Source organism: Dasypus novemcinctus, chromosome 11, assembly GCF_030445035.2.
Source record: "Dasypus novemcinctus isolate mDasNov1 chromosome 11, mDasNov1.1.hap2, whole genome shotgun sequence".
Lineage (NCBI taxonomy): Eukaryota > Metazoa > Chordata > Mammalia > Cingulata > Dasypodidae > Dasypus > Dasypus novemcinctus.
The window spans coordinates 48,020,207-48,036,646 of NC_080683.1; the positions used below are offsets into that span (position 1 = coordinate 48,020,207).

At 38.8% G+C, this 16,440-nt stretch overlaps 1 protein-coding gene and 1 long non-coding RNA gene across 10 annotated transcripts in view; one reads left to right on the forward strand and one right to left on the reverse strand.

Moving 5' to 3' along the window:
• Positions 1-8,714, reverse strand: part of LOC131280406 (uncharacterized) — a 77,938-nt gene extending 69,224 nt beyond the window's left edge. For 2 of the 3 annotated variants that reach the window (XR_009187956.2, XR_011650080.1), the window contains exon 1: positions 8,254-8,706. This is a non-coding gene — a long non-coding RNA (uncharacterized lncRNA). Of the gene's footprint in view, positions 1-8,253 lie in introns of all 3 variants that reach the window. The other variant, XR_009187957.1, reaches the window with a different exon arrangement.
• Positions 8,715-8,744: 30 nt separating this feature from the next.
• MYO6 (myosin VI) overlaps positions 8,745-16,440 on the forward strand; it is a 183,743-nt gene continuing 176,047 nt past the window's right edge. For 5 of the 7 annotated variants that reach the window (XM_058307050.2, XM_058307052.2, XM_071218553.1 and 2 more), the window contains exon 1: positions 8,745-9,027. The gene's annotated coding sequence lies outside the window, so the exon portion shown is untranslated. The remainder of the gene's footprint in view (positions 9,028-16,440) is intronic. The other 2 variants (XM_058307051.2, XM_058307054.2) reach the window with 1 other exon arrangement.

The window sequence follows — 16,440 nt, forward strand, 5'->3', positions numbered from 1 at the left end:
TGCCACGTGTTGAAGCAAGACGGCAGGCAATGTCTGCAAGGGTTCAACCTTCTTCTTTCCTCTTGAAGCTCCATGGACTCGGCTTCTTCCAGTCTCAGCTGTAGGCTGGCAAAGGGCTCAGCTGCTCTGTTCTCTTCAGCTGAAACTATCAGGCACATGACTCATCTTTCTTCCCTGGGCCACAGGATCAAAGTTTTCTCTGTCTATGGAGTTCTCTCTCTTCCTCTACTTATCTTTTTCTATGTTCTTCTTCAATGTATGTCTGTTTTCATAGCCCACCAAGGGGGTGGGGACTCAACCCTGCACACGCAATTGCCCTAATGACGTGGTTGAGTCAAAGCCCTAATCTTACCACAATCAATAAACACAAAACCTTTGCATTTAAAACAATCAAAGGGTATCACACCCAGAGGAACAGACCAGTTCACAAATACCATATCTTTTTTTGGAATTCATAAATAATATCAAACTGTCACAGATGCCTTCTGATCATTCTGTTTTATTCCTATTTTCAAATGTTCCTTAAAATCCACTACATTGGGAAGCACATGTGGCTCAAGTGATTGGGTTCCTGTCTACCATATGGGAGTCCCATGTTTGGTTCCCAGGGCCTCCTGGTGAAGGAGAGCTGGCCTGCATGGAGAGCTGACACAACATGATGCAACAAAAAAGAGACAGAGGAAAGACAGTGAGAGACACAACAAATCAGGCAGCTGAGGTGGTTCAAGTAGTTCAGTGCCTCTCTCCCACATTGGAAGGTCCCAGGATTGGTTCCCAGTGCCTCCTAAAGAGAAGATGAGAAGAGAAGACGAACAGACACAGAAGAACACACAGTGAATGGACACAGAGAGCAGACAGCAAGCACAAGGGCAGGCGGCAATATATAAATAAATATATCTTTAAAAAAAAAAATCCACTACACAGATAATTACCACTCACAATTCGAAAAAAAAAATATGATTTTTAATCTTATATACTTCAAAAGATTTAAATACACAGATTAAAATTTTGCCTAGTACTACCAACTTGAATGTGCTGACATACTCTAGTTTATAAATTATGAAAAGTATTTTTTAAATTCTCAGTTTTTGGATTAAAAAAGTCACATACTTATGGGAAGATAATTTAGAACACTGGAAATATTTGGGATATATATAGTGAAGAAAATTGTTTTCCAGTTCTCTGGTTAATTTTGGAGTTGTTATTGGCATGATCAAATTTTGTTGGTCTAAATTCATTCCTTTACAAATATTTAAATATCTGTTTTAAAATATCCAAAATCAAAAGTTTTTTTTTTAGGCAAGGGAGTAAAGAGTTTATTAAGAAAAAAATAAAATATAAAAATAAAAAAAGCATTTATTAAGAAACAAGAAAACAAGAAAATTATACCATCTGAGGCAGGGCCTGCGGGTCGGCTGCAGAGTAAGATGTGCCACTAAACAAAAATTTTTATTGTACACAGAAATCACCTTAGAAAGTTTTGTGTATTTTCTTGTGTTAATTAGCTTAGTCTTATCTTCACATTATTAATAAATATGCAAATATAATATTTATTTTATCTCAGGAATACATATTATTTGGTTGGAAAAGCAAAAGCCTTCTCATATCAATTTGTTTTTCCAACACTTTCCTATCCAAGTATCATGCCACTTATTTTAATGTAACTTTTCCAAAAGAAAGTAACTGAAATTCAGGAAATTTTAAAAAATAAAAACAGAAACAGAAAATGTCTGACTAGTTTGAGTATTTTTTGAACTCAGGTTATTTCTCCATAAATCAATTGAGAGCTTTGTTCACTTTAAACTTACATTTATTGTTAACTGTAGGATAATATTTAACTCTAACATATTTAATTCAACACTTCCTGGTTAGTGAATACTCTGTACTTCCTTGATCTATTTCAAGGGTATTACTATTTTTAAGCCAAGGACCCAGGCATTAACAATCTTTTCATTTCCTTATTAAACAAACTGGGGTTCTTAACCAGGGGTCCGGGAAAGATTTCAGGGGATCTGAACTGAAAAAATCAACTTATTATCTTTATTTTCTCTGACCTCTAACTGAAATCGAGCATTTCCTTCACTTATAAATGTATGCAGTAGGATTCCGTGGTTTTCAATTGCCTGGCAAAGGGGTCTGTGAAACAAAAAACGTTCTAGAAGAATATTTTGTATCATTGACTTATTTAAATAATATTTTCCACTTCCAGTCTTTTATTCTCTTTTTATATATTTGGATGATACAATGTCAACTTTGAATACTTCATTCAAAACCTTGAGAGAAGGTACATTTTTATTTTCTTTTAAATATAAGATAGCAACATCATAGAAAATTTTACACATGTAAAACAGGAGGGTAATTGGTGAAAATAAAAATTTTGTGTTGTGCAATTTCATTTTCTAGAAAAATTAGATTAAAAAAAATATAAATACTTTATAACTATTAACTCACCCACGGAGTAGTGGTTTAAATTTAAATTCTATGTCCCAGTGGAAAATTGTGCAAAACCCCTTCTCTCCTATACTAAAAGCTCTAAAATGCTCTAAAAATGTTCATTCCTGAAGGACCCCTGCTGTCAAGAGTTTGGACCTGCCAGGCCTAGAGCTCGTTCAGCTGAGTTCCAGAGCATGCACCTTATGTGCCAGGTATTAAAGCCTGCTCTGTATGTACAAAGAGAAACAAGACCTGGTCCCGAGCCCTCAGTGAGCTCACAGACATATAAATAAAACATTCAGTATTATACAGAATATGCTAAGATAGAGATCTGCACAGGACATTCCCTATGGACACTAAATCCAATATAATGGTAAATTTAAATATAATGTTAATATTTATTAGGATCAACCAATGAATGAAAATAATTAAATTATGTCCAATTTAAGATTAATTTATAAAAACAGAATTTTACAGATTTTAAACACTATTAATTTTTTGTTATAGTTTCCAGACTGTTTAATTACACTGTAGAGAATCAACCTTTCAGAATTGTCACTGAATTCTTTAAGCAGATTATCTGTTTATAACAAATAAATTAAACAAATAGAGATATATGGTTTCCTTTATCGAAATTTAACTCAAGCTTGTTTTTTTAAAAGTTAACACTTTTTCTTGCTCAAATATATTTATAAAATTTTCAAGCATTTAACAATTTAAAGATATGTGAATGTATTATTTTAAACGTAGTTGTTACTTATATTATTTAACATGGGCATTGATAATAAGCTATGTTTGTAGAGCTCTTTGCAGTTTTCAGGATCCTTCAATTTTTGCATTATCTTATTTAATTCTTCCCCTGTGAAGAAGGTTTTATTATTATTTCTATTCTATTGGTGAGTAAATTGAGTCTCAGTAAGATTAAGTGACTTGTGCAGGTCACAGTCCTGGAACCTTGTTTTCCACTGCTGGTATCACACTTTTCTGTTGGTGTTGAGATGAGTTTTAATCTAATTCTATCTCTCTAGAATGGCCTTCACTCTAATACTTTTTTGTCATTTCTACAATTTGGTTAAGTTACACTTGGGAAAAAATGACTCTGCTCTGTCCTTCTTCAAATTACCAGAGTTGTGCTGAAGATTGCAGGATATGGCAAATTAGAATATTATTAAGACAGTTCAGTGAAAGCATTTGGGGTGATGATCTTACATTTGTACTATTGTTTTCAGTTTAAAATCTGTTGCTTCTAGAACAACTCAGAGGAACTAGCTTGGAGTTTAAATTAAAAAAAACTATAGGGAAGCAGATGTAGCTCAAGTGGTTGACTGCCTGCCTCCCATGTCCGAGGTCCTAGGTTCAGTCCCCAGTACTTCCTAATTATAGTGAAATCTGTGAAAGTTAGATGTTAAATGATGTGTGGTAATTTGTTTGAGGGGTGTTTTTTAAGTATCTATTGATAAATGACATTTCTTCTTTAATTTTAGTCCTTTATATTAAAAAAGTCCTAAAATAGCTTACTTTCTAGAGTGAGCTGATAAAGGCAAAAATAATTCACGCTCTTTATGATTTTACAAAGATTACATAAAACGTCAGTTTTTAATGATAAAGTATGGTAGATGCAGATGTTGATGGTGTGAGTTTGGAGAAAAATCATAAGACTACCTCTTTTGGACCTGCTTATTACCTTTATTTCCCTAAAATTTCCAGAGAATTATCATCAGTGCAGAATGGTAAGTAACAGGAGAAACTGACTACAACTTCTTTTAGAAGTTATGTAATTGTAAATATGTTGCATTTTTTTTCATTAAATAAACATTTTCTGTAAAATGAGGGTAATGATAGAACTTCTCTTTGTCAATTGGGGTTCTTGGTGCAAAGTAACAGAAACAAACTTTGGCTAACTTAATCAGAAAAATAATGTAATGGAAGGATATCACTGGGAATGGGGGAGAACAAGGTGTATAAAGTGTGCAGTGCCATCCATTTAGGATGTCACTGTTAGTACTGCCACAACCAGACCCTGGCTGCCAAATCTAAATGGATGGCAAGGCCAAATTTTGCAGGGCAGGTGACACTGATTTCTCTAAGAGAAGCTGAAAGTTGGGAATTCCAAAAAAGTTGATGAATTTTCTAGGAGAAACTGACTGTCTGAAGTAGACATTCAGAAGACAGAAATTTTTTCTGACTGCGAAATCCACTGTCTCAATTTAAGGCCTCCGATTGACTGGTTGAAGAGACTCCTCTCATTGCTGAAGGCAATCTCCTTTGTTAATTGTAGATGTCAAAAGATGAAGATGCCATCAACTGACTAGTGATTTAAATCTATCCTCAAAATACCCTCACAGTAACAATCAGGCCAGTGCTTGCTTGACCAAGCAATTGGACATTATATCTTAGACAAGTTGACATTAACCATGAAATTAACCATCATAGAGCCTACAAATATTTAATTTGATCTAAGTTGAGAAAGTTACAAATATAAATACAGAATAAATTGTTCAGATGAGTTTTGGGAGCAAATGAAAAAATTAAAAGCACCCTGACTAATGGCAGGAGTATATGCAATTTCTTAGAATTGTCAACTTTCTTGCTATTTGTTCATTCATTTGTCCCATTCATTCAATGGTTTAATAAGGGTAGGCACTGTTTAATATCGGTCAGAGTGACTGAGCTTGGCATTGAGGATACAAAAACAAAAAAGTCCTCTACCCTTCCCTGTACTGTAAGAAGCTTACAGTACAGTTGAGGGATAGTCATAAGTAAACTGAAGTAACAGTGAAATAAGCCCTGGAAGAGCTGTGTACTCTTGGGGGCTAAGAGACTGATGGAAAAGAGCACTAAATTGCCACTAGGTTTTAGAATGAGAGAGTTTAGGGAAACATTGTTGGAGGGATGCATGGGCTTTGTTCTGAAGGATTATTGGACTTAGTCTGGCAATGTTCCAACATGATATATAGCATAGCTGTGTGCTTTGACTGGGACATGCAAGCACTTCAGAATAGTTCGAATGTAATGAACAACATATGAAGAAAGGCAGGGGGTAGAAATGAGATTGGACAGGTAAGAAGGGCTAGTTCTGTGGTCCAAAGTCAAGTGACTCTGAAGACAAGCAGGAACTGTGTGAAAAAAATCCGATTGGTGTAGAACATCCTTGTGGGGTTTGTGATAAACTGTACACTGCAGGACTAATGGAAGGGCATTCAAATAAAAAAAATCAAAGACCTCTGCCATACTAGCTAAGCAAAAATAGCCAGTTTGTAATTAATGAAGCTAATAAAACAGGGTCTTATAAACCATCTCAAGGGGTTTGGACTTTACACTAAGGCAGTGGAGTGCCATTATAGGATGTTAGAGAAGCAGATAATTAGATTTTTACCTTATAAAAGGTAAATCTGGGAAGAGGATTTGGCCCAACAGATAGGGCATCCGCCTACCACATGGGAGGTCCAAGGTTCACACCCAGGGCCTCCTGACCCGTGTGGTGAGCTGTGCCATGCAGGGGTGTCCCCTGTGTAGGGTAGCCCCATGCACAACAATTGTGTCCTGTAAGGAGAGTCGCCCAGCGCAAAAAAAGTGCAGCCTGCCCAGGAATGGCGCTGCACACGGAGAACTGATGCAGCAAGATGATGCAACAAAACAAGACATGGATTCTGGGTACCGCTGACAAGAATACAAGGTAAACCTAGTTGCATTGTGGAGACTGGATTGAGGGCAGAAGGACTGCTGTCTGGGAAACTGGTTAGGTGGCTAAGGCAGTTGGCAAGACCTGAGATGTGATGGAGTCCTGTTTTAGTTTCTCTGGTTGCTCTAGAACCACTACATGGTATTTACTTGAGCAAAACAAGGCCTGGGGAAACGGACTTTGGCCCAGTGGTTAGGGCCTCCGTCTACCATATGGGAGGTCCGCGGTTCAAACCCCGGGCCTCCTTGACCCGTGTGGAGCTGGCCATGCGCAGCGCTGATGCGCAAGGAGTGCCGTGCCACGCAAGGGTGTCCCCCGCGTGGGGCAGCCCCACGCGCAAGGAGTGCGCCCGTGAGGAAAGCCGCCCAGCGTGAAAAGAAAGCAGCCTGCCCAGGAATGGCACCGCCCACACTTCCCGTGCCGCTGACAACAATAGAAGTGGACAAAGAAACAAGACGCAGCAAATAGACACCAAGAACAGACAACCAGGGGAGGGGGGGGAAATTAAATAAAATAAATAAATCTTAAAAAAAAACAAAAAACAAAAAACAAGGCCTGAAATAAGGTAATGGTCATGCCTATGAAAAGGAATTGGATACATTAGAAATAATATATGGAATTTATGCTCCCAGTGTTACAGAGTTAGACTCTCTGCATGTGGCTCTTCTGGCCCTTTTACTTGAGCCTATAATTAGCAGTATACTTGCTAAATATATGTCCCAGAAACTCAAATCTTTGGTCTGTTCATGTGCCAGCTGGAGCCCTGAATCTCAGCAGTTGCAACACCTCTTCTCCTGTTCATTGGACTCACCCAAGACAACAAGGAGATGATGATGGACAATCCCCATCCCAAGGAACAGAGAGCGTCTGCAACTGCAAGCAAGATAGTTCCATCCATCTGCCCCATGGGATCTAAGCCCCCTCTCAGACCAGAGTGGCATTACCATCTCAAGATTCTCAAGATTGGAGAAGGAACAATGGACTAGAGTAGACTTATTATTCTAGCAATAGAACTTTTATCATTGATATAAAGGCAGTGGCCACCAGAGGTTCTAAGGGGAGGGAGAAGGAAAAGCATTTTTGGGACATTGGAATTGTCCTGCATGACACTGCAATGATGGATACATTTTATATTTTATAAAATTGTGCAGGGCAGAGTGTAAACTATAATGTAAACTAGAGTCCAAGTTAGTAACAATGCTTCAGTATGTGTTCATCAAATTGTAACAAATGTACCACACTAATGAAGGATGTTGTTAATGTGGGGAAAGTGTGGGGGGGGGCACGGGGTGGGAAATATGGGTCCCCTACATCCCCTATATTTTTCATGTAGCATTTATATAATCTAAATCTCCTTAAAAATATACTGTTATTAGTACACACACAGAGCGGAAATAATATGGCACTACAAAGGGACTCAATAATTGACTGGGAATGAGGGGCACATAGAAAAGGCCCAGGTTTCAGTCACAAAATTGGTTAGTCCTTAAGTATTGTCGGATATATCAGCTTCTATTGGTCTGCCAAGGCCTTTTAATCTTCAATCCAAAATGAGGTCACACAGCTCAAGTGAAACAGAAGGGTTGTTTGCTTTTTTCTTTTTCTTTTTTAAAATTCTTTGTGAAATCTAGAGTTTTATATACTTAAGATTTACCTCCTTGCAATGTGGAATTAAATTTCTGAGATTGTGGCGAATTATTTCCTTTCTTGGTTTCTCTTCCCCTTTCTTACTTCCCTATTTTATCTTTTTAAATATTAGGCTAAAATACCTTTTCTATCAAGACAAGTGTGGAATATCTGGATATGCGAACCCTGTCTCGTCGAATCTTCGAGATTTCCTCAAATTGCTACTTGGTAATGTTAAAGGGAAAAGTGTAATTCTGTGTGTACATATTCTAGCTTTTTTTCAGCTAAACATTTAGCAATTACAGTCAATAATCATGCCACTTTCTACATAGAAGCTTCTTTCAATCTTAAAGACGATGTTTTCGTCATATAATTAAAAATTGTATAGCTACTTCATATTTAATTTAAAAATATGATTCACAGATACATCACTTAAAAAATAAACAGTAAAAATCTAACGACAGAGGAGCTCCGGGCTCTGATAAGTAAACGCGAGGCAAAGAAATGCAAACCTTCCTTTTCAGGCCCTTTCTCCGCAAAAGTAGAAAAGTATGTGTGTTGCGAAGGAAGGTTACTTCACTGGGCGGTCCAGCCAAAGCGGAGCGGCACTAGGGCGGCGTTTGTGGTCGTTCTTCTGTCTCCGACATTGTAGACCTACCGCCTGCCGCCTGCCAGAGGCGCGAAGCCGAGCACCGCGCGGTCCTCGAGCCCTCTCGGAACAGCGCTTTTCTCGCTCCTGGAGCTGCTTCTTCCAGCTCAAGGCTGCAAGATCCCGGACTGCACAGTCGTCACTGTACCTAGTCTGGAAAGGCCCGGCATCCCCAGGACTGGAACAACACCGTTTCTCAGACGGTGTAAAGGACTCAGGCTGGCCAGCGGGGCCCGCAGCCGCAAGGAAACTCCCCTACGCGAACCCCGAAGGACCCGCGCCGCGGGCCTCCCAGCGGGCAGAGGGGCGGGGCGGCGCGGCCTCGGCCCCGAGCGCGCCCCCTCCCGGGCCGGCGTGGGCCGGCGCCCCCGCCCCTTCGGGCGCTCCGTAGCGGTGACGTGCGAGGCGGCGGGGCCGGGGAGTCGGCGGGGCGCCGGCCGCGGGCGGAGACGGACCCGGGATCTGTCCGAGCAGGAAGCGAGCAGGCACCCAGCAGGAACCCGGCTGCCGCCGCCCTGTCCCTGTGCTCGTCCGCGTGACCGTCCTCCTCCCTCACCCTCCTCCGCTCTCCTCCCCGCCGCCCAGCCTCACCGGCGACAGGTAGCTCCGCCGCACACCTGCCTCCGCGCTCGCGCCGGTGAGTGTCCCGGAGTCCCCGCCGTGGGGGCGCCGCGCGGGGCCTCGCTCTGCGCCCTCCCTGGGCCGCCGGGGCCGGCGGCGGGTTTCACCTTCTGAGGGCGCAGGTGGCCGAAGCAGGTGATGGGTGGGTCGGGTTGGCTGCCAGTAGCCGGTCTACGGGGACTTGCGCTAGTAGCAGGGGTGGCTCTCGTTTCCACAGAAAGACAGTGAGGCTCTTTTTTCCTGGGTTTATCACCACCAAGATAACTTTGTGTTTCTTCTCTGACTCCCAGGTAGAGGCAGAGCACTCAGATGTCCAACTCTGACTTGGACACTTGGTGATAGATTGTTGTTGTTGTTTTTTAAACCTAAAAGTCGCTGCAGGAATAGTGCAGGATGTTCTGGGACGTGAGGATCAGGTGCTATCGTTATGAGGAGACTAGGTTGGGACTTTTGAAAACTGTATTTTCAGTCCCTAGATAATCCAGTATTTTGGATATGTTGATTTACGTATACGGTACTGAACAAGAGCTTTTTATATGTTCATTTCCAAAACTCCTTAAAACGGTTAAAATGCTCAAAAGCTCGAGTTTTAATTTTAAATAGGTAATAATTTGATAGTTATTACTAGAATGTCCGTGTCAGAAATATTTCTATATAGCTTCAGAAGACATGTTATATTTAATCTGTCATAAAGTATGTGGTGAAGGGATGCTTAAATCCGAATCCATAGACACTAGTGGGGAAATAGCAGTGCTGCCCAAACTTTACTCCTGTGCATGGTAAATAAAAGTTTGGTTTGCTGTTATGCTTTGATGGTATAGATACAGTATATGCAAATACAGTCACGGTTTGAGAGTTTTGAAAATTATTATTCTTAAGGTTTAACAGAAACCATCTTCATGCCATAAAAATGTGGTTCTTGAACTTGAGTTGGTAATGGTCATGGTGCAAAGGTTGGCAGCAAAATAGCATTTCTGTACAAATTAACTGAACTTCATAGATGTCTTGGATTGTGGTTTTCCAGTTGGAAAATGTTCAGTGAAATTACCTTGCTGTCTTTATCATTAATTTTAGAAACACCACAAATGTTAGAAGTGGACTATAGCTAGCACTTGAAACAATGGAACCGTTCAAAATAGCTCATTGACTTTTAAATATCCAGATTATTTTGAGTATTTTCAGTTGCCCAGGAATTACATGGAGAAATCGTAAACAGAAGTCATTTTTATCTTATACAGATTTGCCCTTACATTTGTACGCCATATTTGACCTTATGTTTATTGTTCTCTCAGCTTTTTTAGTTATATTTTTGTTTTCGAAAATTAATTTTAAAAGACAGTAATTGAAGTTACTAAGGGCTTGAAAAGAAGATCACCATTAAAGATTCTATATAATATGTAATATAGAACGATGTATGTAACATATATTCTTCATTAGTCTTAGAAACATGTAAGAAAAATGTAGTGAGTTATTGAAATATTTAATGTAAATTAATGCAAGGCATTACAAACAGTTTTCATATATGAACTTTCCACAGTAGTTAAATCATTACCCATGAGGCTTCCCTGAAATGGATTTTTTCCCCCTGTTTATGTTTACGTGACCAAGTTTTAAAATAACAGTGACCAGGAAATCTGAGAGAGGCTGGAGGCTCTTTTCTCATCCTGTTGTGACTTTGCCTGGAGTCTGTGGTGTATCATGTAGCCCATTGTTTAGATAACTGCACTCTATCTGGGTTCTAAAATATAGCTTTCTTCCTAAAGTTTTAAAGGTTTTGACCATGTGAGGTTTGAATGAATACAAGCACCCCAGACATTTTTTAAAAATTAACCATTTCATTGTCTGTTGATTGTTGAGGTTTCATGTTTGATTTGTAAAATGTCAGTTCTAAAAAGGAATTGCTAACATCTGAATTTTTCAATTCTATGTATTAAAATATTTTATTTTAAAATTAAAGATTGAAAAGACTGAAAAAAGGATGGACAAGTTTAATAAATCTCACAGTTTGTCATCCTCGTATTGAGATACTTCATAATAATTTGTGAACTGGCCCTTCAGTAGTGTAAAAATGTGGATTATTTATTAGCCATCTGCCATACTGTAAATGCTAACTGAGATGCTTGATCTTGGTGGTCTTGTCTTTCTTTTACACATGAAGAAACTTAAGCTAGGAGAGTTAAATGCTTCAGGAGGGCAAAGTCTAGATTCACACCTGAATCGTTTGACCCTGAAGTCTGTGTTCTTTCCAACAGGCCAGGTTACATTGATTTCAGTTCCTTTGGTAGAGTGTTCAAATAAACCTGCAGAACTGGAATTGTGATAAAGAATGTAACTAGAGGTTTGAAGAAGGCCCCCAGGAACAGATGTGATAGACCATAAGTGTGGCTTTGAAACTAATTTGGAATTCTGTGTCTGTTTCTTCATTCTTAAATTGACCGCCCTGAACAGTAACATGTTGCTGTATTAATTCTGGTGTAGTCCCAGAATATTTTACGTATTGTAGGGTTTTATAGGAACTAGTCTGGAATCTAATACTGATTTTTGTTGTAGCTAGAATCAATATTATAAAGTCCCTAGTTAGGACAAAACTTTTAAAGTTTTGTGCAAATGATATAGATTGTTGTCCATAAATACGGTCGCTGTCTTTTTTATATTACGTGATTAACTCTGATCCCAGGAAAAAGCCTTGCTTTCATATTATGTTAAATTGTTGTCTGTACTATTAGGACAAATCCTTTTTATGTCCCATTTTTATTTTAGGAATGTTCCTTGAGCTGTACTAGTGATAAAGAATAAAAATGAACTTATAAAGTTGATCATTTATAACAAACTAAATATACTTTTCAGTAGTAGAATGGAATGGAATTGAGGAAATGAGCAGAAAGGGGTAGGAAGGCTGAGTTTGGCGGTTAGATTTTTACAGGGTGGTTTTATTATTTGGTTTGAACAATTAAGGATTTTGCATCTTATAGATACCACATTCAACTATAAATACAAAACCACCATCCAGAGGCTTAATATAAATTATTAATGGTTGATTTGTGATACATCTCCTTTGTGTATGTGTGTGTCTAATCAAGAAATAACTAGGAAAAAAAAAAAGAACTAACTAGAATTAGATAATCTTCTAAATGTCTATTTTTGTTGTGTAATATAATATTCTGAGGAACCAGGATCTTGTACATTTAAAACATTTATGCTTTTATTTGACAAATTTTAATGGACTGTTAAAGACACTAAGAATAAGTATTAAATATTATAATGTCTTTTTATGTATGGTTTTCAAAAATAAACTTTTTTTTCTTATTGAGGAGTATAAGAATGAGAAATGAGAGAAATGACCATAAGCCAACCAAAAGTTATCCCTGCAAGTATTGAAGTGTAGAAAGCAAAACCAGAAAAATAAGTCTGGCATCTTAAGAAATCTTGCTAGTATTAAAGAGAGAGGAAATAATTTTCTATGCAGAAAGCATGTCTCAAGTGAAACCAAAATACTGAAGCACATTCCTTCAGTGTATATTCACATAGAATTAAGCATCCGTGCTGAGTAATGTGTACAAAGGAAGGTGGTGTCCTGACAAAAACATAGGTGTCTTTTGTATATGTTACGTCACTTGTTATTTTATTTGAGTGTAACCTACTGATTAACCTTTACAAGGTAAGATATTCTTTGTGGCAGAATATTGGTTTCTAGTATATGTAGATGAGTATCTTTTCAACAAATATTTACTGAGGGCCTATTCTGTTAGAGATAGGACCATAGTTATGAACTAGTTTCTTCTTGTATTGGCAACTCTCTGGATCTCAGCAATAGGAACAGCGGCAGAGACATGAAAAGATAAATAAAAATCATCCATTTAAAGTCTGAAGATGTTCATGTCAGAAGTTAAGACCTTATATTAACTTTATTGTTTCAGAAATCGTTTTATGTACATTTGGTCCTTAAAACAACTTGATGAGATAGGTATGGTAAATTTCTTCCTTTTCTGCAGATGAGAAAATTGAGACAAAAATTTAACTTGTTTAAGGTCACATAGTTTCTTAGCAGCATAGCCAAAAATGGAACTTCCATTTGTAAATTCTGAAAGTGGTGGTCTCTCAACCCTAGAACATCTCTGCCTCTTTGATGTCAGTTCAGGCTAGCCTCTTAGCAGTGACTTATTTCATTTTGTGACTTCAATTTTTATGGCTCAGAAACTTTTTTTAAAAAAATTAATTAATTTATTTTTCCTGCTTCCCCTCCTCCCACCCTGTTATTTTTGCTATCTGTGTTGTCTTCTTCTCTCATTTTCTCTCTTCTAGGATTCACCAGGATTTGATCCTGGAGACCTCTGATTGGGAGAGCAGTTCCCTGTCAGTTGTACCACCTCAGTTCCTGGTTTCTAATGTGCTTCACTTTGACTCTTCCCTTGTCTCTTTTGATGCGTCATTATCTTGCTTCATGGACTCACTTGCGCAGGGCACTGGCTAATCATGCGTGCACTCACTTGGGCACTGGCTTGTGGCGCAGGCACACTTCCTTTTCTGCTTTTTCGCCAGGAGGCCCCAGGAATCGTGCCCAGGTCCTCTCATATGGTAGGTGGAAGCTCTATCACTTGAACCACATCCGCTTCCCCAGAAAGTTCTAAAATTTACAGTTTTATTTTTTTGTTAATGGGAGGTAGAGGATGAGCATGATGCATCATTATGGAACTACTTTAACATTTTTATTAGATTCATGGAGCCAAGGATGTTAATTAACTTTTCTAGTTGAAGAGCTTTTAAAGACAAGTCAACAATTTGTTAAAAAAGAAAGGAGAATAATGTTTTGGGGGAATTTTGTAAACAACTTTTAGTACTAGCACACTGGTATTGATTATGATGATTTTACTTGTCTTCATAAAGAGTCAGGAAGAGGTAAGGTGTGAGACTGCGTTGGCCATGTCATTTAACACATATTTGAGTGCCTACCATTGGCTAGGCAGTGTTCTAAGTGTTGAATGAGACAGACATTTTACTGTTGTTTTGAATTAAGTTAATTATAGACTCTTCATACTAGGATGTAATCTACAGGGCTGACCCTGAAGTTGGGAAATAGTTGTCAAAGTGGTGTGATTTGAGGGTTCCTAAAAGACTCTTTTGCTTTAAAATACGCAGTCTACTACCCTGGCCTTCATTCTGCTGGAGACTCTACTTGGGTTACAGTACTCTTACCAATCTGTTCATGATAAATATAAGTATGCTCTATCTTTTAGCATAGTCTCAGAAAACATGGTGGAGAGAAAATAAGTGTTGCTGCTACAAGAGAAGGAGTTGGTAGAGTATAATTTTAATAGCAGTATTGTTTATTGAGCACTCACTGTGTGTAAGGTACTATGTCAGACAAGTACTTTATGTACATTAGCTCAATTAATCACTCTGTCACCTCAGTGAGGTTGGTTTTATGAACGTCATTTTATTTTATTTTATTTCTTTTCAATGGAAATTTCTTTTTTAAAGATTTATTTATTTGTGAATGTCATTTTATGGATTAGGAAACTGAGACACAGAGGTGTTGAAATTTCCCAGGATCACAGCCAACACTTGGCAGTGCTGAATTTGGATCCAGGTCTATCTGATGCCGAAGCCTTCATCATGCTTAGCACATAGTAGGAACTCAGGTGGAAAGAGTGAACATATGCTTACAAACTTGGGAAGCTCTACTAGTAGGTGATAGCAGACTTGTAGGTGGAAGGCTTTGGTGAGGGAGTGAAGGGTGGGGGAAGAGTCTAGAGAGAGCAAGTCGGGTGAGCTGTGGCTGGTAGGGAGTGTAATTGCTTGCCTGACTGCTTGGCCTGAGGTTTCGGTCCTACTGGTGACAGCCTTGTGGCTTCAGTGTTGCATTTATGCACAAGGTTTTGCTGTCTAGCTCCAGGGTGAAAGGACAGGCAGTCCTGAGGTAATCCTGGCTTTGCCCACTCATTGCCTTGGTCAAATTAGTTTCTCTCCGGACTTCAGTTTTCTTTTCTATGAAGTGGAAGCAATATTACCTACGTGGTATGGTTTTTGTGAGGACTGACCTAGATAATATTATCTGTAAAGCACATATCACATTGCCTGACACATATTTAGTATGCATTATTCTTGTTACTTGTCATGTTTTTTGTCATGTTTAATGTGGAATTTTCATCCAAAAGAAAAAAAACCCCAATATATTAAGAATTTTGGTGAATTTTGAAGTTGGTCTCTTTTAAGTAGATTTAGATTTAGATTTAGGTGTGTATCAAAATTCCTTCGAGAGGGGAGTGGATGTGGTATGTGTCTAAAGTGGTTGATCCTCTGCTTCCCACATGGGTGGTCCCAGATTTGGCCCCTGGTGCCTCCTAAAAACAGACAAACAAAACAAACAACAAGCAAGCAAACAAAAAACCCAACTCAGAGGAGCTGATGGGGCTCAGTGGTTAAGAGCTGGCTTCCCACATACATCCCTGCCCTGGTACCTCAAAAAAAAAAATTACCTGAAGAATTGGAGAACTGGTAAAAACACCTCAGAATGGTGTGGGTGGGGTCTAGGTATTAGCATTTTAACAAGCTTCCCCATTGATTTATAGCCACACCAAAATTTGAGAACCGCTGCTTAAACCTTTTCTTCCTCTTGTGCTTCAGGAGGGCTTCCACAATAACAGCAAAAAATTATTCGGATTAACCAGCTGGTGTATGGTAGAAGGAGGCAAAATATCAGTTACCAGAATTCCTTCACTGTTTTTTTTAAGAGCTTATTTGGGGCTTATAGCATTTATTTTAAGAGGACAAGGCAGTGTTAAATTTCAGTACTAAATTTAATCATAATGACTGTTTCAAGGTTATAAACTAGCTTCATTTTGTTTTTGTTTTTTTCACATGAGGTGGCTTTCCTTGTAGGGCGCACTCCTTTTGCGTGGGGCACCCCTGTGTGGGGGACACCCCTATGCAGGGGACACCCGTGTGTGGTACGCACTCCTTGGGTGCAACAGCACGGCATGTGGGCCAGCTCACCACACAAGCCAGGAGGCCCTGAGTATCAAACCCTGGACCCTCCATATGGTAGGCAGATGCTTGATCAATTGAGCCACAACTGCTTCCTACTAGCTTCATTTTGAAATGAGGTAGTTATATTTAATTTTTAAACAATTATGTCAGTAACAAAAATGTATGATGAATACATGTTTGTAGAGCTCTTAAGACCTTTTTTTTTTTTAAAACAAACATTAAAATTGGATTTCTTTAGCTAGTTTTTCAATAACCAGACTTAGTATTGTTACTCTTAACCAGGTAGGGCCTGGAAAGAAAGAGGGACTATTTGGTTCAAATGAAGGGAATATTTACAGAGGTTAGGGAACAAACAAGGGGTGGTGAAGCACCCTGGGACAAGCAACACCAGAAACCTTTAATTCTCCAGAGATTACCTGAGAGCTGGTATTGGAGGGGGACC